This window comes from Carcharodon carcharias, chromosome 11, assembly GCF_017639515.1.
Source record: "Carcharodon carcharias isolate sCarCar2 chromosome 11, sCarCar2.pri, whole genome shotgun sequence".
Classification (NCBI taxonomy): Eukaryota; Metazoa; Chordata; class Chondrichthyes; order Lamniformes; family Lamnidae; genus Carcharodon; species Carcharodon carcharias.
Window position 1 is genome coordinate 50,999,381 of NC_054477.1, and position 25,938 is coordinate 51,025,318.

At 41.6% G+C, this 25,938-nt stretch overlaps 1 protein-coding gene across 3 annotated transcripts in view; it reads right to left on the reverse strand.

Annotated features, from left to right (window-relative positions):
- Positions 1–25,368, reverse strand: part of wasf3b (WASP family member 3b) — a 131,264-nt gene extending 105,896 nt beyond the window's left edge. For 2 of the 3 annotated variants that reach the window (XM_041200027.1, XM_041200030.1), the window contains exon 1: positions 25,243–25,355. The gene's annotated coding sequence lies outside the window, so the exon portion shown is untranslated. Of the gene's footprint in view, positions 1–25,242 lie in introns of all 3 variants that reach the window. The other variant, XM_041200029.1, reaches the window with a different exon arrangement.
- Positions 25,369–25,938: the final 570 nt, after the last annotated feature.

Genomic DNA, 25,938 nt, shown 5'->3' on the forward strand with positions numbered 1-25,938 from the left:
GATGGTAATAACATTAAACATCAAGGGGTGATGGTTGGATTCTCTCTTGTTTGAGATAGTAACTTCCTGACACTTGTGTGGCGTGAATGTTACTTGCCACTTGTCAGCCCAAGCCTGGATATTGTCCAGGTCTTGCTGCATGTGGACATCAACTGCTCCAGTATCTGAGGAGTCACAAATGGTGCTGAACATTGTGCAATCATCAGCAAATATCAAGAAGATATAATGTCTATAAAGTTATTGGAAATTAGAAAATAGAGTTCTAGTGGTACCTGTGTCTATGTGTGTGTGTATTGATTGGATTAAAGCCTTTTGGTCTAGAGGTTTTGATGTATAGAAGAGGAGTAGGTTTGAAATGTTAATTAGATAAACATAGGGAAGTTGGAAGGTGAAGGATAAAGGAGACAATTTGCATTTTTAAAATAAACCATTCAAAAGAATGGGTGAAATATTACACCTAGCCAAAAGAAGCCAAACGATGCATTTATGTTTTTCCAAAGCTTACTAATAAAATTGGTGCTATGAAAGGGTTTTATTGTTATAAGAGGTAAAGTTCAAAAAACCTAGTGATACAATGAGAATTTGCATTCAAAGAGGAAAATATATATAAAGGAAGGGAATGTGTTGGTAAAAGAAGAGGAATTCTAAGATCTAAAGCCTCCAGCCTGTAAGCCTCAAGTCATTGTCTACAAGGACCTAGAGCTGAAAGAAACTAATTTTGAATGTGACTGTCCAGAGTGTGCTTTGCCAGGTGTCTGTTTAAGTCTATGTGCTTTACTGTTTCCTTAACAGAGGTGTAACTGAGTGTCAGATTAATTAGGGAATTTTTAGAAGTTTATTTCAGTAGTAATTTGTAATATGTATGTGCTTACAATCTTTTAATTAATAAATGTTTAATTTAGTTGTATAAAAACCTCTCGAGACTCGGTGGTCTTATTATAATAGAATTCAAAGCCTGCATCTTGAAACATACAAATTGCAACAACTGGTAATGACAGTTGTTTCAAGTTTTCTCTGGAATTTGAACAACTCAGCATTTATTATCAGCTGTGTCATAATAGCGAACATCCCCACTTCAGACCTGATGATGGAAGGAAGGTCATCGATCAAGCAGCTGAAGATGGTTGGGCCTGGGACACTATCCTGAGGAACTCCTGCAGTGATGTCCTAGAGCTGAGGGGACTGACCACCAACAACCATCTTCCTTTGTGCTAGGTGGGACTCCAACCAACAGAGAATTTTCTCCGATTCCCACTGACTCCAGTTTTGCTAAGGCTCCTTGATACCACACTCGGTCAAATGTGATCTTGATGTCAAGGGCAGTCACTCTCACCTCACCTCAGGAGTTCAGCTCTGTTGTCCATGTTTGAACCAAGGCTGTAATGAGGTCAGGAACTGAGTGGCACTGACGGAACTCAAACTGGGCATCAGTGAGCAAGTTATTGCTAAGCAATTGCCGCTTGATAACATTGTTGATGACTCCTTCCATTATTTTACAGATGATCGAGAGTAGACTGATGGGGGCAGTAATTGGCCAGGTCGGATTTGTCCTGCTTTTCATGTACAGGACATTGCTGGGCAATTTTCCACATAGCTGGGTAGAAGCCAGCGTTGTGATGTTACTGGAGCAGCTTGGCTAGGGGCACGGCAAGTTCTGGAGCACAAGTCTATTGCTGGAATATTGTCAGAACCCATAGCCTTTGCAGTGCCTTCAGCCGTTTCTTTATCACGTGGAGTGAATCAAATTGGCTGAAGGCTGGCATCTGTGATATTGGGGACCTCTGGAGGAGGCAGAGATGGCACTTCTGGCTGAAGATTGTAGCAAATGCTTCAGCCTTATCTTTTGCACTGTTGTGCTGGCCTCCTCCATCATTGAGGATGGGGATATTTGTGCAGCCTCATCCTCCAGTTTAATTGTCCACCATCAGTCACGACTGGATGTGGCAGGACTCCAGAGCTTAGATACGTCAGTTATGAGATTGCTTAGCTCTGTCTATCACTTGCTGCTTGGCACACAAGTAGTCCTGTGTTATACACCTCATTTTTAGGTATTCCTGGTGCTGCTCCTGGCATGCCCTCCTGCACCCTTCCTTGAACCAGGGTGTATCCCCTAGCTTGATGGTAATGGTAGAGTGGGGAATATGCCAGAGTATGAGGTTACAGATTGTGTTCGAGTGCAATTCTACTGTTGCTGATGGCCCACAGCACCTCATGGATGCCCAGTCTTGAGTTGCTAGATCTGTTCGAAATCTATCCCAGTTAGCACAGTGGTAGTGCCATACTATGCGATGGAGGATATCCTCAGTTTGAAGGCTGGACTTCGTCTCCACAACCACTGTGCGGTCACTCCTACCGATATTGTCATGGACAAATGCATCTGTGGCAGGCAGGTTGGTGAGGATGAGGTCAAGTCTGTTTTTCCATCTTAGATGAAAGCAAAATACTGTAGATGCTGGAAATCTGAAACAAAAACAAATATTTTTGTTTGTGTTTTTCCATCTTGTTGGTTCTATCGCTTAGCAGCTATGCCATTTAGGACTCAGCAAGCTCAGTCAGTAGTGGTGCTACCAAGCCACTCTTGGTGATGGACATTGAAGTCCCCCATTCTGCACTCTTGCTTCCTCCAAGTGATGTTCAACATGGAGGAGCACTGTTTCATCAGTTGAGTGAGGGCAGTCATGTGGTAATCAGCAGGTTTCCTTGCCCATGGTTGACCTGATGCCATGAGACTTCATGTGGTCTGGCGTTGATGTTGAGGACTCCCAGGACAACTCCCTCCCAACTGTATACCACTGTGCTGCCAGCTCTGTTGGGTCTGTCCTGTCATACTCAGAGATGGTGATGTCTGGGACATTATCTGTAAGATATGTCAAGCTGTTGTTTGACTAATCTGTGAGACAGCTCTCCCAATTTTGGCGCCAGCCCCCAAATGTTAGTAAGGAGGAGGGTCGACAGGGCTGAGATTGCCTAGGTCAATGCCGTCCGCTTTCTTTCCTTTTTTGTCACTTTGTAGTGGTTTGATACAACTGAGTGGCTTGCCAGCTTGCCATTTGCCACATGTAGGCCAGGCAAGGACAACAGATTTCCTTCCCTAAAGGACATTACGGATGGTAGATAATGGTAGAATGGGGAATACAACAATCGACAATGGTTTCATGGTCATCATTCAACTTTTCATTCCAGATATGAAAATAGCATTCCAGATTTTTATTGAATTCAAACTCCACCATCTGCCATGGTGGGATTCGAACTCAGGTCCCTAGAGCATTATCCTGGGTCTCTGGATTACTAGTCCAGCGACAATAACACTATGCCATCGCCTCTTAAAGTACATCTGTTTTTCTTTTTATTGATTCTCATAGCAGTTAAATACAACTGACTGGCTTGCTAGGCCATTTGTTATTCATCTGCAAATTGACCTGCAACTTATGGTGAGGAATTGTGAATCACCACAAGTAGCTGGATGGTTAGCACCACTCTGCCGATATCTTAATGAAATAGCATCTTGCCTTTAATCTCCGTGAGTTTCATGAAGTTGCCACATCAAGCTGAAGGGTGCAGGAAAAAGTCTACCTAGCCACTGATCCACTACTGTCTCAATGCGTTTGGTCACAATCATTTTATTGTGATTTATTGTAAATGTAGGTAGGTTAATAGTGGGGTTTGGATTAATATGTGTATGTGCGTGTGTGTGTGTGTGTGTGTTTGAGATTTAAATGAATTAGAGACAGCTAGTCTAGAGCTTTTGAGTTATCAAACGAGAAGCTAGGTTTGAAATGCTAAATACGTAAACATGGCTGAAGTTTTAGAATGTGAGGTGTGAGGAACATTTGACTTTTTAGGTAAACCAGAGTAGTTCAAATTTCAAAGAGATGTTCAGATGTTATACTTTGCCATATGAAGCTAAGTCAAACAATGTGTTTATTTTTCCCAAAGGTTACTGATAATATGAGTACTATGGAAGATTTATATTATAGATAAAGTAAAGTGGCAAAGACATATTGGAACAATGGAATTTACATTAAAAAGAGAGAAGTATGTTTAAAGGAGCTGACATTATGTACAAGGGAGGAGGAATTCTAAGATCTAACAAATGTGAAAAGCCTCCAGCCTCTATGCATCAACTTGCTGTCCATAGGAACCAAAACTAAGAAAACTCACCACGAACATCACTGTCCAGGGTACTGTGTGCTTTGCCTGGGTCTGTTGAAATTTATTTGTTTTTACTGTTGCCTTAAAAGAAGTGTAACTGGGAGCCAGATTAATTAGGGAGTTAGTTATTATAGTAGTAATTTGCAGACCTATGTTATGTGCTTAAAATCTTTTTTCTATTAATAAATGTCCAATTTAGTTTTGTAAAAAGTCTCAGTAGACTTATTATTACTGAATTCAAGGCATGCATCTTGAAATAAAATACAAATTTTCAAAACAGTTGTGGCAGAAGAGTGCAGCAGGGCCATTAACAGTGAGAGAGCAGGAGGAGCAACATGGCCTTTAACAGTGAGAGTGCGAGAAGCAGTGGGGCCATTAACAGTAAGAGAGTGCGAGAAGAGCAGCAGGACCTTTAACAGTGTGAGTGCGCGAGAAGCAGCAGGTCCATTAACAGCAAGAGTGCAAGTAGAGTGAGACATCATTAAACAGTGCACAAAGAGAGGCAAGAGACCATTAAAGAGTGTGCAGAGCACCAACTGGTGAGTAGGATTTAAAGTAGAAGTGAGTTCTTCAGTTTGTGTTTGGGTCTCTAGTTTTTTTTCCCTTCTTTTCTCTTTCCTTAAAAAATAGCTTAATGTTTAACATCGATACTGCTGAGTAAAAAAATTACAATAAAGTGTAAAGAGCAGAGATAATAGAGTAATTAATTAAATAATTAAATAAAATGTGACAGCATGGTAATCCAGAGCGAACGCATCTGTAGTAAGTGTTTGCAGCTCAAGGAACTTCAGATCCAAGTTAAGGAGCTTGAGTCCAAGCTACAGACATTGCGCCACATCAGGGAGGGGGAAAGTTACCTTGACATTTTGCTCCAGGAGGCGGTCACACCCCTCAGATTAGGTAATTCAAATTTGGTCTGTGATCTTGAAGGGGGGGGTGGTGACTGCAGGTGAAGCAGGAATGGGGACCCAGTGGCTGCAACTATCCAACAGCTATGAGGCTCTTGCAAACTTTGTGGACGAGAGCAAGGACTGAAGGGAGGATGATCAAACTGACCACAGCACAGTGGTACAGGGAGCCATTCAAGTGGAGGGAAATAGAAATGTAGCAGTGGTAGGCGACAGTATAATTAGGGATTAGATGCTGTTCTCTACAGCCACTGGCTTGGGTCCCAAAGGCTGTGTTATCTGCCCGGTGCCAGGGTTAAGGACATCTCCTCAGGGCTGGTGAGAAACTTGGAGCAGGAGGGGAAGGGTCCAGTTGTCATCATCCATGTTGGTACCAACAACATTGATAGCACTATAAAGGAGGTTCTGCTGAAAGAATTTGAACAGTTAGGAGCTAAATTAAAAGGCAGAACCTCCAAGGTAATAATCTCAGGATTACCAACTAAACCACAGGCAAACTGGCATAGGGTAAATAAATACAAGGAGTTAAATGTGTGGCTCAAAGATTGGCTTAGGAGGAATGGGTTTCAGTTCATGGAGCAGGAACGAGTACTGGGGTAGAAGGGAGCTATTCCAGTGGGGCGGGCTTCACATGAACCGTGCTGGGACCAGTGTCCCGGCGAATCGAATAACTAGGGCTGTAACAGGGCTTTGAAGTGGCTGGCGGGCGGGCGGTGAGGAGCGTTGGAAGAGGAGGGTTCTGGAGAGGGGATACATAGGCCAACAAAGCAAAAGGATATGGCAGCATTGCAGGACAGCTATTTAGGTATTGATACCTAGAGTGTGACAGGAAGGGACAGAGTGTACAAATATAAAATACAGCAGCAAATAGGATCAAAGTGGGAAAAAAATGGTAAAAGGCAAAATTAATGGCTCTTTACTTAAACGCATGTAATATTCGGAATGAAATAAATGAATTAACATCATAAATAGAGGTTAATAGGTATGATCTTATAGCCATTACAGAGACATGGCTATAAGGAGATCAAAGCTGGGAACTAAATATTCAGGGATATATGACTTTTTGAAAGCTCAGGCAGGAAGGAAAGGGTGGTGGGGTAGCTTTGTTAGTACGAGATGGAATAAGTATGATAGTAAGAAAGGATCTTGGATCGGAAGGTATAGAATCCATATGGGTGAAGGTAAGACATAACAAGGGGAAGACGTAAGTGGTGGGAGTAGTCTATAGACCCTCTTACCATAGGACAGAGGATAGAGAATTTATTCTCTGTAGGACAGAGAATAAATCAGGAGATAATGAGGGCATGTAAAAGAGGCAGTACATTAATCATGGGTGAATTAATCATGTAGATTGGGAAAATTGAATTGGCACGAGCAATAATTCATACAGTGTATTCATGACAGTTTCCTAGCACAATTTTTTGTGGATCCAACCAGGGATGAGGCTATTTTGGATCTGGTAATGTGTTATGAGGCAGGTTTAATAAGGGATCTTTTATTCTGAGATCATCTAAGAAAGTGACCATAACATGGTATAATTTAGCATTCAGTTTGAGAGTGAGAAACTTGAGTCAGAAACAACTGTGCTAAATTTAAATAAGGTAAATTACAAAGGAATGTGGACAGAGTTGGTTGGAGTGGACTGGAAAAGGAGTTTAGCAGAAAAGATGGTTGATGAGCAATGGCAGACATTTAAGAAAATGGTTCATGACTCACAACAAAGATATATCCCAGTGAGAAAGAAGGATTCTAAGAAGGAGATAAACCAGCCATGGTTAACAAAGGAAGTTAAGGATGGTATCAAATTGAATGAAAAACCATAAAAGATTACTGATAAGACAGAGGATTGGGAAAGTTTTAAAAACCAACAAAAGATGACCAAAAAAAATAAAGAGGTAGAAAATAAACTTTGAGGCTAAACCAGCAAGTAATATAAAAACGGACATTAAAAACTTCTTTAAATATATAAAAAGGATGAAAGAGACCAAAGTGAACATAGGCCCCTTAGAGAATGAGGCTAAGGAAATAATAATGGGGAACTAGGAAATGGCAGAGGAGTTGAATAAATACTTTGTATCAGTCTTCACGATAGATGACCCTAATAGCATTCCAAAAATATTAAATAATCAAGGGGCAAAAGCAGACGAGGAAATAAATACAATAACTATCACTAGAGAAAAGTACTAGGGAAACTGATGGTACTAAAGGCTGATAAGTCCCTGGACCTGATGGGTTGCATCCTAGGATATTAAAGGAAGTAGCTACACAAATAGTGGATGCACTGGCAGTAATCTTCCAAGAATCCTTAGATTCTGGAAAAGTTCCAGAGGATTGGAAAACTGCCAATATAATACCTTTATTCAAAGAGGGAGGGAGACAAAAAACAGGCAACTACAGGCCAGTTAGCTTAACACCCATCATTGGGAAAATGTTAGAGTCTATTATAAAGGATGTAATAGCAGAGCATTTAGAAATGCATAATATAAATCAAGCAGAGTCAGCATGGCTTCATGAAGGGGAAATCATGCCTGACAAATTTATTAGAATTATTTGTGGCGATAACAAGCAGGATAGATAAAGGGAAACCAGAAGATGTAATATATTTGGATTTCCAAAAGGCTTTCAGTAAGGTACTGCACATAAGGCTACTTAAGAAGACAGGGGTCCATGGTTTTGGGGGTAGTACACTAGCATGGATAGAGGGTTGGCTAACAAATAGAAGACAGAGTTGAGATAAGGGGGGCATTTTCAGGATGGCAACCTGTAGCTAGTGGAGTGCCACAGGGATCAGTGCTGGGACCACAATTATTTACAATATATATTAATGACTTAGATGAGGGAAGTGAATGTCCTATCACCAAGTTTGTAAATGACAAAAATAGGCGGGAAGCAAGTGGTGAGGATGACACAAAGAGTCTACAGAGGGATTATAGACAGGTTAACTAAGTGGACAAAAACTTGGCAGATGGGACATAATGTGGGAAAGTGTGAGGTTATGAACTTTGGCAAGAAGAATAGAGGAGCTGAATATTATTTAAATGGAGAAAGACTGCAGAAAGCTGCAGCACAGGGGGATTTGGCAGTCCTCATGCATGAATCTCAAAAAGCTAGCATACAAATTCAGAAGGTAAAAGTGAAGGCTAATGGAATGTTGGCCTTTATTTCAAAGGAATAGAGCATAAAAATAGGGAAGTCTTGCTAAAACTATACAAGGCACTAGTTAGACCACACCTTGAATACTGTGAAGGAAAGATAAACTGGCATGGAGCCAGTCCAGAGAAGGTTCACTAGATTGATCTCGGATATGGAGGGATTTTCTTATGAGGAGAGGTTGAGTGGTTGGGCCTGTACTCAATGGAGTTTAGAAGAACAAGAGGTAACGTTATTGAAACATATAAGATTCTTAGGGAGCTTGACAGGGTAGATGCTGAGAGGTTGTTTCCACTTGTGGAAGAGTCTAGGGCCATAGGGCATAAGCTTAGAGTGAGGGGTACCATTTAAAACAGAGATGAGGAGGAATTTCTTCTCAGAGGGTAGTGAATCTGTGGAATTCTTTACCGCAGAGGGCTGTAGAGGCTGGGTTGTTAAGTATATTTGAGGCTGAGATAGACAGATTTTTAATCAGTAAGGGAATCAAGGGTTAAGGGGAAAAGGCAGGTAAGTGGAGTTGAGGATTATGAGATCAGCCATGACCTCATTGAATGGCGAGCAGACTTGATAGGCCGAATGGCCTATTTCTGCTCCTATGTCTTATGGTGTGGGATTTGAGCAGCTTGGCGTTTACGATCCACTGTGCCCTAACAACTTGCTGCAGAAACATCATCCATGGCTTTATTATCTCCAGGCTAGATATCGATCCTGGCTGTCTTCACTCTGTAAACTTGAGCTCATCCAAAACGCTGCTGCCTGCAACACGTCCTCCTCACCCTTCAACCCTGTGCTCATTGAGCTACGATGATGCCCTGTCCACCAATGGCTGAAATTTAAAATTCTCATGTGTGTGTTCAAATCTTCCATAGCCTTGCCCCTCTCCCTATCTCTGAAGTCTCCTCCACTCTATCACCCTATGGTAACTCTGTACCCTGCAACTTACCAAACCTCCTTCAATGGCAACTTTGAAACCCGTGACCTCTACCATCTAGAAGGACAAGAGACACATGAGAAAACCATCATCTGCAAGCTCCCCCACCAACTCAAACACTATCCTGACTTGGAACCATTTTGCCATTCCTTCACTGTCTGAAAATCCTGGAACTCCCTTCCTAACAGTTCTGCGGGTATACCTTTATCACATGGAACTGCAGTGTTCAAGATGGGAGCTCACCACCATCTTCTCAAGAGCAATTCAGTATGGGCAACAAATGCTGGCCTAGCCAGCAACACTCACATCCCATGAAAGAGTATAAATGACTCCTCTAGTTCTGTCCTCTTGTGCATCCCCAATTTCCTTGCCCCATCATCAGCGGGCATGCCATGAGCTATCTACATACAAACGTCCGAATTAGGAGCAGGAATAGGCCACTTGGCCCCTCGAGCCTCCACTGCCATTCAATAAGATCAAGACTGATTTGATTGTAACCTCAACTCCACGGTCCCGCCTACCTCGATAATCTTTCACCCCCTTGCTTATCAAAAACCTATGTAGCGCTGCATTAAAAATATTCAAAGGCTCTGTTTCCACTGCCTTTTGAGGAAGAGAGTTCCAAAGAGTCACGATTCTCAGAAAAAAATTTTCCTCATCTCTGTCTTAAATAAGCCACTCTTTATTTTTAAACAGTGACCCCTAGTTCTAGACCCCAAAGCCTCAGGCTCAGGAATTCCCTCCATAAACCACTCTGCCTCTCTTGTCCTTGAACACATTGCTTAGCATCTACCTTCTCATCTGTCCGAAACTTTCCTCATCTAGTTCAGTGTCAAATTTTGTCTGAGAGCACTGAAATGAATGATCTTGGGACATTTCATTGCATTAAAGATGCTGTATAAATGCAAGTTACTGCAAAATGTGCATTTTTATGTCATTAAGCTTTATATCTAATCTATTTTCAAAATGATAAATATTAGAATGCCCTGGAACATATAACCACTTTTGACAAGTGTTTTGAAAGAGATTTTTGTACAGCAGATCATGCCAAAAGCATACCATCACTTTCATAATCAATCACTAGATTTATTGATCTCAGCTGGTGAGCCAGTGCTAACATGAAAATAAAAGATTGAAGTTAAGTATCTCTTCTCTTTTTATTTTTCACTTCCCATATTTGTACTTTTACTTTTCTTCTACACCCTCAGTCTCCCATTGAGGGCAAATAGCTTACCTATCTACTGGACCCTGCCCATGTCTCGCTCAATCAGCTAAACAAGAGTGCCACAGGCTGACTCTTTGTTTTCCTTGTCTTGCTTGGGGCCTTTTCTCATGGCCTGATTAATAGGGGGAACTCATGGAACCCTTAAGAAATCACAGAATAAAAATTCCCTTTGATGCACCTACCCTAGTCCCTCCACACAGAATCACATAGTACAGAAGAGGCCCTTAGACCCATCGAGTCTGCACCAACATGTGAGAAACACCTAACCTACCTACCTAATCCCATTTACCAGCACTTGGCCCATAGCCTTGGATGTTATGATGTGCCAAGTGCTCATCCAGGTACTTTTTAAAGGATGTGAGGCAACCCACTTCCACCATCCTCCCAGGCAGTGCATTCCAGACTGTCACCACCCTCTGGGTAAAAAAATTTTTCCTCACGTCCCCCTCTAAACCTCCTGCCCCTCACCTTGAATTTATGCCGCCTCGTGACTGACCCTTCAACTAAGGGGAACAGCTGCTCCCTATCCACCCTGTCAGTGTCCCCCATAATCTTGTACACCTCAATCAGGTCGTCCCTCAGTCTTCTCTGCTCCAACGAAAACAACCCAAGTCTATCCAACCTCTCTTCATAATTTAAATGTTTCATCCCAGGCAACATCCTAGTGAATCTCCTCTGCACCCCATCCAGTGCAATCACATCCTTCCTATAATGTGGCGACCAGAACTGCACACAGTACTCCAGCTGTGATCTCACCAAGGTTCTATACAACTCCAACATGACCTCCCTACTTTTGTAATCTATGCCTCAATTGATAAAGGCAAGTGTCCCATATATCTTTTTCACCACCCCACTAACATGCCCCTCTGCCTTCAGAGATCTATGGACACACACAAGGTCCCTTTGTTCCTCAGAACTTCCTAGTGTCATGCCATTCATTGAATACTTCCTTGTCAACGCACTTGGGAAAAACTTCTGCATAAATACTTCCAAACTAGTCCATAAAGATATTCAAACTAAACTCATGAATATCAAATTTCTTCAGTATTTAGCCCCTGACTGATTGGCTTGCTTAAAATGACACCTATCTCTTCCTCTTAAATCTCGGAATCAAGAAATGCAGAATCCATTAAATAATATGTCGACAGATAACCCAATAAACTTCCATCCCAATCTCAGCCACATTTTAATGAAATTAGCAAACACAACATCGATTGTTTGTTTTTGGTGGGAGGCTATTCATAGATCCATTGATGCTCACAACACAGAGGAAAGCAATTCAATCCATTTTATCTGTGCCTGCTCTTGACCGTGGCAAACCAGAACCCATCCACTAAATCCAAAAATACTTCACATATTATGAGAGAACAATAATTAGTTCTAATCACAAACTTTGCTTTAGTCTCTACCCACAACTCCTATGTTTATAGTTCAGGTTAAATACTCCTGCTCAAATCAGCATCATCAACGTCTCAGTTTTTAAAGAACCCAGGTTATATAGCTTCTGTCCAATTAAAACATCTGCTCTTCAAATCTCCACATACAATTCAAGTCCAAAAATTATCTTTGTCACACTTCTCAAAACCATTTCAATCTATAGATGCTTTTTAGGAAGTATAGTACCCAAAATGTATATATTCCAAATATGATTTCACTCCAAGTTATTCTCATCCTGTATAATTCAGTTGTTGTTGATTACTGCTCATATTAACTGAAAACATTTTGACTAACCAGTCATTTCAAATTATTCTCTCAGGCTTTTGGTAGTACAGAACTTGAACATTGCTGAAAAAAGAGAGAAATGTTGTTGAAGCTTTTCATCTTGCAGTCATCAGGACAAACACAAGAAATCAAAATTTCAAACACTCACAACAATTTATACTACAGGAGATAAGGATGCTGATTTGTTGGCAAGTCAACTGTTCTTTATAATAAGCAGAGTACAGATCATACTCAACCAGCCCACTATTGCAAAACCCAAAACAAAATGTCTACGTGTTAGATGTGATTCCTGGATTAAATGCACTTGCTGAACAATCCTGAGTGTGCTAATATCTTAAATTGTTTGTTAGTGAAGGTATCAGCCGTGTACATAACTTGGTTCATGTACGCTTGCTAGAAGCAACATACATTCATACGCAAGGATCTGTTCTACGCAAACAAAAGGAATATGTTCAAGCCTTGTGCCTTTTTTGAATTACCCAGGATCTTAGGGAGCCCATGGCTTTCTCAATAGCAATGTCTAGGCCAGGGGCAACTTGCCAATCAGCACCTTTTGTGATTGTTTGAAATTTTGATTTCTTGTGTCTGTCCTGATAAGTGCAAGATGAAAAGTTTCAGCAACATGTCTCTCTCATCATCAATAACTTAATCTTTCTTAACCTTTGATGACAGCTGGTTTGATGGATACCTCTCAGGAAGAGTAGGTTTTTTTCAAGATTTTATGACCACTCTTCCAGAGAGTTTTTGTAACAAAGCTATTTTCAAATGCATTTTAAGGCATATGTGTTAACATACTTTTTTTTCAAAAAAGTGTTGCGACAACAGTTGGCTAAAATGCTATTAAGACTGTTTTTATGTTGTTACCCATAGACAGTAAAAAATAAACAATTTGTTAGCCTGTTTTGACAATCAATAAATGCTTCATATGCAGTTTGTTAGAATTTGTTTCATTCTGGTTGTGAAGGGAGGATTTAAATAAAAAACCGAAACACTGCCAATCAGGAAGGTCCTGCAAAGACTGAAAAAGCAAGTTTGGCCAGGTTCCAAAACAGTAAACAGGATGGAAGTCTGGAGTTACTTTGTTCAAGGCAAGTAAAGCAACCCACTAAAGTGCGGAAGTATGCATTTTCATTATTTTGTACTATATGAAGAAAAGCTGTACTGATTGAACTAAATAAATCTGGTCACAACTGTTGCTCTATATATGCTGTTAATGTGAAATAAGGCAGCTTAAGGACTTGTACACGTCCTCAATTTGCCAAGTGTTTTCTTGGTCTGCCTTCAGAAAGAGTGAAAGGGTTCATATGTAAAAGGCACCAATACTGTATCACTCTAGATCACACAAAGGTGCTGTTATTAAATCCCTAGTAACACCATCATGTATCGATAGATATTGGTCTATATAAGCAGACCTCTCAACATGATAGTCAAACCACTTACAGAAGTGACTGCCATTGCTGCACCAAGAGAACAGCTACAGAAAGTCTGACTAGGCACTGCATGGTGTTTAATATTATTTCACCAGTTTTAATTATGTATTATTTATTTATTCTTTACAAATATTAGTTTAGGGTGGGCCAATACATCCCTGTATTATTTATGCCATTTTCCCAGAAGGGAGAAACAATGATGTGCAGCCCAATTTTCTAAGAAATTCACAAAATGCCATCAAATTTATTTTTGTTAGTATGCCCAATTTATACCAGAAAGGTTTTTTGATAACAGCATGAGTGATGGAGACTACTTCTTGAAAGAGTGAAATTTCTTAACCCAATTTCAATTCCATAAATTATCAGTCCATGCAAAATAAGGCCTATTAAGCCCATTGGCCCGGATCTTCTGAGCAGCAGTGATTGTCAGATTGCTGCTGCACTCAAATTCCCTGACTTGGTGCTGTGCGGATTTCTTCCAGGATCTTTTGATCCTGCCTTTCACAGAAATGCACTCAACATTACTTTGGTGCTTATGGGTTAGTCAGGCAGTCGGGGAATTGGGGTGGGGGGGGAAAAGAGTCGTTGGTGGTCGGAGGCAGTAGTCAGGTGGGGTGGTAGTTAGTTCTGATTAGCTGGTCAGGCAGGGAGTAATTGGGTCAGGTCGGCAGGGGGAGTCAAGTGGTCAAGGGGGGGTTACTCTGGTCGTGAGGGTAGTCAGATGGTTGGGGGGTAGTTGGGTCAGGTTGGGGGTCGTCGGATGACATTCGGAGGGGGATGGGGTGGGGATGAGGGAGCCAGGTGTGTAGTTAGAGGTGTTAGACTAGATTTTAAATCTTGTTAGACCCAGCTAAGTACTACGGAACCGTTCGAAGTCTCCAACTCTAACTCAGAATCTGAGACATCGCGGAGGGTCTTGGGGAACAGCAGAATGCCCATTGGAGGTTTAAACTTCCCAGGCAATTCCCATATATGTCATTGTGTCAGCACTTCCACAGGATCCCGACACATCTTTCGAAGATCCACAGACCGGAAGGTTTGGCCCATTATGTTTCCTGCTCCAATATGTGTTACCTTGTGTTCATTGTTATGCCATTCTCTATTCTGCCTGCTTGTGACAGATTTCTTTGAATGCACATTAGCTCCCTAAATCTTATCACCTGAACAAACGGCTTGGTATTATCCACAAACATTACATTATGCAACAATTAGTCTCCTGCAATTCATTATTGACAGAGTCAGCGAAAAGAACGAGTACCCTACATTCAATAACATTTGTCATGACAGAGCAGTATTCTCTTACTATCTAAAAATGGCAAATAATTAGACATCTTGGTTATAAAAAGATCAGAGGGTGTGAAATAAACAGTTACTACATTTACCTGTGATAATTTTGTCTTGTTGAAACTAACTAATTTAAATACATTTACTATCATTTAAAGTTTACCATAAGTGAACTCAACCCAAGAAAAAAAATAAAGTAAACACATTTAAGGCTGTTATGTATGCTGTACAATATTGTAATGATGCAAAAGAAGCTGAGCAGGAATGTAATCCAAATAATTTTCTGCTGAAACATGGAACACATTGTACATTCCATTAAGGATTTTGGGTATTTAATTGGAGGCGACACATTCCAGTTATAAAATGTTTCGAATTTGCACCTGTCATTGGGCTTACCCTTGAACCTAAGGAGGCATCATTTTTAAAAAATTTTCATGGGATGTGGGCATCACTCATTTATTGCCCATCCCTGCCTGCTCTCTAAAATATAGTTAAAATACCAATCTATTGAAACAACTGAACAGCCACTTAACTGGTATAAATTATGGTAAACTAGTATAAAATACTGGTGTAAAATTACTCAAAAAAAATGAAAAAGGATTCTAATTGATTCCAGACATGCCTCTGAACATGCTGCGAATTCACAAATAGTAATAATTCCAGCAGTATCAAGAGATTAGTGTTAGATTGTAAAGAACTGTAAAAGGAAGCCAGTGAAGGAAGATAACCTTTGAAAAGACCAAGCTTGAACTTATAAGTAACAGTTCAAATCCAATATATAAAAATAGCAAATAAGAGAAATCAGATGTTGATAAAGGCACCAAGTTCTACATTATGTTTTTGCCGTTTAAATTCTGTACACCTATGATTATGAAATGATGATGTTGTACTGCAAGTGCCAAAACTATAGCAATATCAGGTCAGTATTATCCCTTTCTCCCAATGTGTTTACCACAATGCCCAATAAACAAAAATCAAAAACAAGGCAAACCCTGGATTGCACTGGCATTTGAACAACGCCATAATTAAACTAAACAGAGGCCCCCCTTTTTCCCCTAAGTTGGAGCTTCTTGACAATTGCAAAGTAGCCACAAGCTCAAATGAAGGCAAAGTTGGTGCTCCTTGAGAACTGAAAGCCACGCCATCATCCAGATCAAAATTGAAGTAAAGTGAGGAAGAGCAGCTCTTCAATTCTCTCCTCCCATGTAAACCAAATAGAAGTTTGAAGACTAATTCCAATGTCTCCACCCTCATTTGGGTTAAAATTGTAAACTGGCAAGGAAGGGAAGTCCACCTCAATGTTCACACACAAAGACAAAGTATAATTCAGGAAGGGAAAGTTTCCTCAAAACTTCCATGGCCAGCCCTCTCTATGCCAGGAATGGAGTCGCAATCATAGAAGGATGGAGGGACAGGGGCAGCAGCAGCAAAGACTAGTTTTGTGGAACCCTCAGGAGGACAGCTCGTCCTGCCTGGCCTTGGAAAAATAATTGAAAACTTACCTGTTTCTTTGAAAACATCACCAGTGAAATTAATTAGAAGATAGCACAGTCTTCACCAACTACTATACTGAAATGGCAATTAGGCAACAATGCATGCCTAAGGACTAGAATTGAATTTTAAAAGTAAGCAAAGCCTCTGAGAAAAATAGATAGGAAGAGATGATAGTAAGGAAACTGTTTGAAGCAGAGTGGGGGGCTCTAACATCTCAGTACCTTGGGGTGGATGGAGGATTAAGGGGATGCAACTGACAGCAGAGTAGGTAGAAGTGGGGAGGGGAAGTAGTGAACGATGATACAGTAATCGAGTAACCTGTACCAAAGGGGTGAGGTAGCGACGAGTGAAAGAAGACATTTGCCAATGAGATGCAACTTATTGACAACCAAGAATTAAATCACACACTATAGAGGTCAGACCTGTTTTGACATAGTGATTCACCAGTTCCTTAATGGAAGTAATTGTACATTTTTAGGCTAACATCACCCATGTGATAGTTACCACTGGGAGCCTAATAGTGCTACCTGGCAAAACAGATTGGGAAAGAAAGTAGTAAAAGCAAAATACTGCAGATGCTGGAAATCTGGAACAAAATCAGAAAATGCTGGAAACTCTCAACACCCATATTCTGCAGGAAGGAAATAGGTTAACATTTCATGCATTACTGGAATATAGCATTGACGAATGGCTGAAAGGAGCATAGGAGCATAGGAGATAGGAGCAGTAGTGGGCCATTCGGCCCTTCGAGCCATTCAATCAAGTCATGGCTGATCTTCTACCTCAACGCCATTTTCCCATACAATCCCCATATTCCTTGTTGTCATTAATATCTAGAAATCTATCAATCTCTGTCTTGAATATGCTCAATGACTGAACCCCCACAGCCAACTGGTGTAGAGAATACCAAAGATTTACCACTTTCTGAGTGAAGAAATTCTTCATCTGAGTCCTAAATGGCCTACCTCTTATTCTGAGATGGTGTCACCTGGTTTTGGGCCACACCCCACCCTCCAAAGCCAGGGGAAACATCCTTCCTGCATCTACCCAGTCAAGCCCTGTTAGAATTTTGTACGTTTCAATGAGATCGCCTTTCATTCTTCTGAACTTGAGAGAATACAGGCCCAGTTTCCTCAATCTCTCCATACAGGACAATCATGCCATGCCAGAGATCAGTCTGGTGAACCTTTGTAGCACTTCCTCTATGGCAACTCATTCCTTATGTAAGGAAACCAAAACTGTACACAAAACTCCAGGTGCAGTCTCACCAAGGATCTATACAATTGCAGCAAGACATCTTTACTCCTGTACTCAAATCATCTTACAATAAAGGTCAACATAAATTTGCCTGGCTAATTGTTTGCTGCACCTGCACGTTAGCAAGGGCACATGGGTCTCTTTGGACATCAACACTTCCCAGTTTCTCACCATTTAAGAAATACTCTGCATTTCTATATTTTCCTACCAAAGTGGATAACTTCAATTTTTTTCACATTATATCCTTTCTGCCATGATCTTGCCCACTCATATATCACTGTGGGGAAGCAACAGTGGATCAGACAGGAGCAGATCACATGCCTGCTATCTCAGCTGTATGCAAGTCAAGGAGAGAAGAAGGAATACAGTAAAGGAAAGGGAAAACCACATCCATAAGAAACTTAAAGAGTGACCTGTAAAGTAATTAAGTGGAGAACAGGAGCTGGTTAAATAACAGAAGTGACAATAGTATAGATTAAAAGAGGCATGTTAAGAAAAATTAGAAAAAGTAAATGGCATATTCAAGACCCAGGAAGTGTGAGTAGTTAAAAAGGATAGCTAAGTAGAGGGAAACCAGAAATACAAGAAAATCGGAGCAGGCTCCAGTGGTCCAGTAGTCAAGTGGAAGAAAAATGAGGCAAAAAATCAGGAGTGCAGGCCATCTTGCTGGCAGAGGAAGGATGGGGACCTACATCCAAAGTAGCAATCCACTCCCTTCCCCATCCATCAAAGAGTGGTCGATCCTTGCTATTTTACCAGCACCTTGTAAAAGTCAACATTGGGACCAGATAGCTGCAAATGTCTAGGAGGAAGATGAGGTGCTGTTTTTCAAGCTTGTGCTGGGCTTCACTGATACAGTGTAAAAGGCCAAGCACAGGGAAGTAATTACTACTATCACCATTACCGCCATTACCATTCCCACTGGTTTTTGTACCATGAAACCTTTTATCATTTAACCTCTCCTGCCCTCTGCCCTAACAGGGACCTTTTCCCTTTTGTTCTTCCTCTCCCCTTCCCCCTTTCACTTGCTCAAACCTATTACATTTCTTTCTTCAGTTCTAATGAAGGGTCATCGGCCAGAAACATGAATTCTGTTTCACTCCATAGCTGCTGCTTAACCTGCTGAATATTTCCAGCATTTTCTGTTTTTATTATGACAGGGAAGTCAGAGTGGGAGTAGGATGTAAAATTAAATTGGCAAACGACAGGGAGCTCAGGGTCACACTTACCGACAAAATGGAGGTATTCAGCCAAATAACCACCTAATTCACATTTAGGCTCTTCAACATAGAGGAAAATGCATCTTGAGCAGTGAATACTAGGTTGGAGGAAGTGTAAGTAAATTGCTTTTTCACCTGGATGGAGTGCCTGGTGTCTTGAATGGTGGTTTGGGGAAGATGAATGCACAGATTCTGCATTTTCTGCACTCACATGGTGAAATGCCAGCAGAAGGACAGAAGGTGTTAGGGGTGATGGAAGAGTAGACCAGGGTGCCAAAGAGTAATTGGTCCCTTTGGAATGCCAAAAGCAGATAGATGAGGTGGTGCATTTGGTGGTGGGATCACGTTGGAAGTGACAAAAACGATAGAAGATGATCTGTCAAACACAGAGGTTGCTGGGGAAGAGATGAGGACAAGAAGGACCCATACATAATTCAGGAGGGCAGAGATAGGTCAGTGAAGAAGTTAAGGAAATGGGACAGACTTAGTTAAGAGCTACCATAATGAAGGGGAAGAGAGAGAATTTGCATTTATTTTGCACCTTAATAGCCAAAGGCCACAAACTACTTAAAGATTACAAAAGCTAATCCCACCAAGCATATGCTATGGTCTTGGAAACTGAATTAATCTTATGTTTTAAATTGAAACCAGCTCAGGTTAAATATCGTAATTGTGTTATCCTATGTTAAGTTGAACTCAACTTGTGCTTCGGCTGAAAACAGAAATTAAAACCAAATCCTCCCCTGCCCTATCACTGACCTGGTTTCCTTCTCTAGTTCCTTCTCCCGTCTCCTCTCATGCCCTCTCCAAGCTCATCTTGTAATGAGACTCATCTCTTGTTCTCTTGACCCTATTCCCAATAAACTACTGACCACCTTTTGATGCTGCCAGACCTGCTGAGTTTTTCCAGGTAATTCTGTTTTTGTTTTGGATTTCCAGCATCCGCAGTTTTTTTGTTTTTACCTAACTTGCCTTTCCTGGCTGTCATGTTAACTGACATTGTTAATGGTTCTTGCTTCTCAGATGCTGTCCCTTTCTCCTTCAAATCCACCATCATTACCCCTCTCCTCAAAAATCAGTCTTTGGCCCCTCCGTCCTTCCAAACTACCACCCTATCTCATTTTCCACCCCAAGTCCTTGAACACGTTATAATCTCCAAAATTCTTGTGCATTTTGCCCAAAACTCCAATCTGAATCCCCTCCAATCCAGTTTCCTCCCCTGCCACAGTATAGAGACAGTCTTACCAAAGTCACAAATGACATCCTATGTAACTGCAAAGGCAAACTATTCACTTTGTCCTTTTTGATCTATCCGCAGCCTTTGACACAGTTGGCCACACCATCCTCGTCCAATGCCTCTCTGATGTCAAAAACAAAAACAAAAATACCTGGAAAAACTCAGCAGGTCTGGCAGCATCTGTGGAGAGGAGCACAGTTAACGTTTGAAGTCTGAATGACCCTTCAACAGAACTAAGTAAAAATAGAAAAGAAGTAAGATATAAGTTGGTATAAGGGACAGGAGGGTAGGACAAGAAAAGCTGGATAGAGGGCCAGTGATAGGTGGAGATAACCAAAAGATGTCACAGACAAAAGGACAAAGAGGTGTTGAAGCTGGTGATATTATGTAAAGAAATGTGCCAATTAAGGGTAGGAAGCAGGATGAGCAAGGTACAGATAGCCCTAGTGGGGGTGGAGTGGGGGGAAGGGTTCGAAATAGGCTAAAAGGTAGAGATAAAACAATGGATGGAAATACACTTAAAAATAATGGAAGTAGGTAGGAAAAGAAAAATCTATATAAATTATTGGAAAAAACAAAAAGGAGGGGGAAAATCATTAAGGAGGTGGGGATGGAGGAGAGAGTTCATGATCTAAAATTGTTGAACTCAGTATTCAGTCCTGAAGGCTGTAAAGTGCCTAGTTGGAAGATGAGGTTCTGTTCCTCCAGTTTGCGTTGACCTTCACTGGAACAATGCAGCAGGCAAAGGATGGACAAGTGAGCATGAGAGCAGGGAGGAATGTTGAAATGGCAAGCGACAGGGAGGTCTGGGTAATGCTTGCAGACAGACCGAAGGTGTTCTGCAAAGCGGTCACCCAGTCTGCGTTTGGTCTCTCCAATGTAGAGAAAACCGCTTTGGGAGCAACAAATACAGTAGACTAAGTTGAGGGAAGTGCAAGTGAAATGCTGCTTCACTTGGGCCCTTGGACGGTGAGGAGAGGGGAAGTAAAGGGACAGGTGTTACATCTTCTGCGGTTGCATGGGAAGGTGCCATTGGAGGACGTTGAGGTGGAGGGGGTGATGGAGGAGTGGACCAGGGTGTCTCAAAGGGAATGATCCCTGCGGAATGCCGCCGGGAGGGTTGAAGGGAAGATGTGTTTGGCGGTGGCATCATGCTAGAGTTGGCAGAAATGGCAGAGGATGATCGTTTGAATCGGAGGCTGGTGGGGTGATAAGTGAGGACATAGGGGACCCTATCATGTTTCTGGGAGGGAGAAGAAGGTGTGAGGGCAGATGCGCGGGAGATGGGCCGGACACGGTTGAGGGCCCTGTCAACCACCATGGGGGGAAAACCTCGGTTAAGGAAGAAAGAGGACATGTCAGAGGAACTGTTTTTGAAAGTGGCATCATCAGAACAGATGCGACGGAGGCGAAGGAACTGAGAGAATGGGATGGAGTCCTTACAGGAAGCGGGGTGTAAGGAGCTGTAGTCGAGGTAATGAGCGAGACTGCTCTCACCTAGTTCCATTCTTATCTATGTAATCATAAGGGAACTACCATCAATGGCTTCTCCCCTCATTCCCTCAAATTTATCTCTGGTGTCACCCAAGGATATACCCTTGGACCCCTCATATTTCTCATTTATATTCTGCCCCTGGGCAGCATCCAAAAACACGTCAGTTTCCACATGGACACTGATGACACCCAGTTCTATCTCACCACTACCTCTCTCAACCCTTCCACTGTGTCTAGATTGTCAGACTGCTTATCCGACATCCAGTACTAGATGAACTTAATCTTTTTTCAATTAAATATGGGGAAGACTGAAGACAGTGCCTTCAGTACCAGCCACCGATTCTAACCCTCTCCCGAGCAGTTGCCCGATGCTGGACCGGACTTTCACAATCTCTGTGTCATAACTGACCCCAAGATAAGCTTTCAGCCACTTATCCACTCTTCACTAAAACCACCTATTTCCACCTCCTGTCTCAGCTCATCTGTTGCTGAAACCCTCATTCCTGCCTTTGTTACCCCCAAACTTGATGATTCCAATGTAGTCCTGGCTGGCATCTCACATTCTACCCTCCGTAAACCTGAGATCGTCCAAAACTCTGAAGCCAATGTCCTAAGTTGCACCAAATGTCATCCCCATCACCTGTGCTTGCTGACCTACACTGGCTCCCAGTTAAACAATGCCTCAATTTTAAAATTCTCATCCTTGTTTTCAAATCCCTCCATGACTTTGCCCCTCCCTATCTCTGTAATTTCCTTCAGCCCTATAACCCTACAAGATATAGGTGTTTCTCTAATTTTGGCCTCCCAAGAAACCCAATTTTAATTGTTCCACCACTGGTGTCTGTGCCTGCAGCCATCTAAGTGCTAAGCTCTAGAATTCACTCCGTAAACTTCTCTACTTCTCAATCTTGCTTTCCTCCTTTTAAGACACTCAAGACCGACATCGTTGACCAAGTTTTTGGTAAGCTGCCCAAGAGTCTTTTTACATAGCTCAGCGCCATATTTTGTTTTATAATGGCCCTGTGAAGCATCTTGAAGCATTTTATTTTGAAGGTGCTATATAAATACAAGTTATTATTCTTGTGCATTTTATCATCTGGATCATGTCATTTAAATCCTTTTTGGAGGTGTATTAATGTAAATACAGATAGAAACATTTACATGGCATCAACTCTAAGGTGGCCAATGTAATTAAACAAAGCTTTGTTTAAGCAGTACATCAAATTGTGTGCCATCTAAACCTTGATCTCTGAAGTGAACAATTGGTATTCAATGCTGTCATGTATTCATGCTGATTGCTAAGGTGTATTCTTTAATTGAATCAATTTATGTAGGGCAACTCATGAGCCAATTTAGGAGTTACAAACACATGTCCAAATCTATTTAGCTGACATACAGACCATGATTATTGCAACAGAAAAAAAATGCTTAAAAATATCAAATATGAGTAGACCATTCAGCCCCTCAAGCCTGCTCTGCAATTCAACGAGATCATGACTGATCTGTATTATAACTCCACCTACCTGCCTTGACTCCATATCCCTTTATAGCCAGCAAAAACCTACCAATCTCAGTTGTAAAACAAGTGAAGAGGGCACTCAACAGAACAGATACCACTGCAATTCTGTTAGTTCAATGTTGTTACAATTAAACAGTTGTTCTTTGAGGCTTTTCCCTGCCTGGTTGATGCTCTGTAACCACAGAGCTGAAATAATCTTTAAATTAAGTGCTTCCATCTCACTAAGGCAGCTTCAGGCCAATCTACTTCCAACAATCTGCTCTGAAAACTCTGCTCACCTTTTAGCAGCTGTGAAAAATTCTACCACAGGAGCTGAGACAAGCCACAATATTTTAAAATAATCAACAACATTCTAAATAGAACAACTAATAATATTCTAAAATTGCCAATTCACCCAATGTTAACGGATAACTTTTTTTAAAATTCCAGGATCCGGATCTGCAACTTCGCCAAAAACTAATCAGTTCTCCCTTGGGCCATACCCTATCTGTGTAACAAATTTTGTTGAAATCATCCATTAGTTTTTTTGAGATATATTGTTTACATACTAAAACAGGGGTGAAAACATTACCTCCCCCCACCTTTAGTGGCAGAGATAATTAACTGAGCTAACATCTACAGCTTTTGGTTGGAAAGTTCCATGCCTCTACCACTCTGTGAAGAAATGTTTCCAACTTTTCTCCTGAATGGCCTGACTCTGATTTTAAGGTTGTTCTAGACTCCCTCACCAGCAGAAAAATTCCTTTCTAAATCCTATCACATCTAACTTTCCAGGGGATAGCAACCTAATTTATGTATATTTAATCTCTTAATCTAATCCACGAGTTGGGTTGTACCATTTATGGGCAACAGGAAGGCAATTCACATCACAAATGCAAGAGCTTCAAAAGGCCTCTGCTGTGTTTGGTTGTGGCAAATCTTCACAATCCAATGCAAAAGCCAGACCAGATGGTACTTTTTAAATTCCAACAGTAAGGTAGCAATTTTATACCAGTGGTTTACACTTTTGTAGAATTTACTTTAAATATAAGAAACATTGTTTTATGATATTTTAGAATACATTTTAACTTAATTTAGTAAGACATCATTATTAACTAGTATAAATTGTTGCCCAACTTATAAATCTTACAGTAGTGGCTATATAAAACGGATTAAGCTCCCAATAAACTCGGTAAAGGTAATATGTGGAACAGTCCTTCGAATTGCATGCTCAGCGCTTAACATATCGTTATTTCAAACTCTAGGAAGTCCTCAAGATTTTCAAATTTCTATGCATCTGTAAACAGATTTCTGTACTGGTTGATTTACAAGCCCATTACTTCTGACACTGCACGGTAATATAAATATTCTTCTGCAGTTCTGGCACCGTTTACCCTTAAGTAGTTGACATGGTCACGCAGGCGTTAATCGGGCAGCCGTAAATCAGTGCTGTCCACATTTACATGGGTCCTCCATATAAAACAAGCTTGAAAATGTTATTCATTTTGCCTCGCTTTACAATGATTTGGTTTATCATTCAACCTGTGAACGCCTCGGCATCGGTTAAGTTTCACTGGTGCAGGCAAACCATGCTGCTTGGTATTTATTAAATGATTGCCAGTGCAAACATCCAGGTTTCAGGTCTAAGAGTTTCGGTTAAAAAAGTTACAGGCAACTTTCAAAATGTGATCTTTACATTGGTGCACATTCAAGTAACAGTGCGCGCTGATGTCTCTCGAACAGGTCCGTATTTAAAGCAGCCCTTTAAATCGATGCGACAAAATCGAGAACCGCCAGGTTATGCTATTATAAAATTAATATGTTGACCAATTAAACAACCGCAATGCAAATTAAAACCCCTCTATAAATAAGGAGTGAGGGGAACGGTTTAACTTCCCCTGAAAGAGCTGTCCTGTCGGGACGGGGAGGGGTGCCATCCATCCATCGACAGCCTCTATCCTCATTCACCCCGCATAACAATGACCAAAAAACCGCAACGTCGGGGAGAAAAAACGGCAGCAGACAAGAGCTGTTGCCTCGCACGGCCACGAACAAGCGGCTTATATACTAGAGCGCCCTTAATTTCACACTTAACCTTTGGATTTCACCGGGCTGCCTTATATTTATTAATAAAAACCGAGTAGCGGTTTCCCCCGCACCAACCGGCTGATCGCCGTCAAATACTGACCACCAGAAAACTTCACCCATTCGCCTGTCTTTCACTCCCACACAGCTCTTACCTCGGGTTTACACCGATCGGGAATTGTTTGTTAAAATGACTGACAGTCTCTCTCTCTATTCCCCTCGGGTCGTTGCAGCGCCGTGAAGACGCTCGATCACCCGTCACAAACCCCCTCCTCAAACTAACCTGCTAGCCGGCTTGCTCTGATTGACCTGCGTGTCGACCACTCGGGGCGCTCAGCTCTGACATGGTACCGCCCCTGACGGCCAATAGGAGGAGCGCTCAGGCGAGTGTCAGCCAGCAGGATAGTGTGAGCGATGGGCGCGCACGCGCTGTGCTGTCCCTGATCCGCCCGGACGGTGCGTGGTCTCGTTCCCTGACCCGGCTTCTCAATCAGCAATTTGAGTGCAACAATTGTCCGCGCGCTTTAGTGGGGCAAATCTTCACTTTAATTTTATTCTGCTGATGCTGAAGGGATGGCCTCAAAACATTGTATCGTACATTCGAAAAGGTCATCGTCAAAAAAATAACTTCTGTGCACTTGCTAAATGTTCAACCCAATGATGCAATTCAGGGAAGAACTCTTGGAACTGCAGGGAGAGCTTTCCCGGGCATCGCTGTCCGATGTATTTAACGATGTGGGAGCGACTTCGTTAAACTAGCCCACATAGTGAAGTATGAAAATCAGCGTGCCAGAAATATCACTTCAGAATGTCAATATTACATTGCTTGAGTATTACATCGCCAAATAATG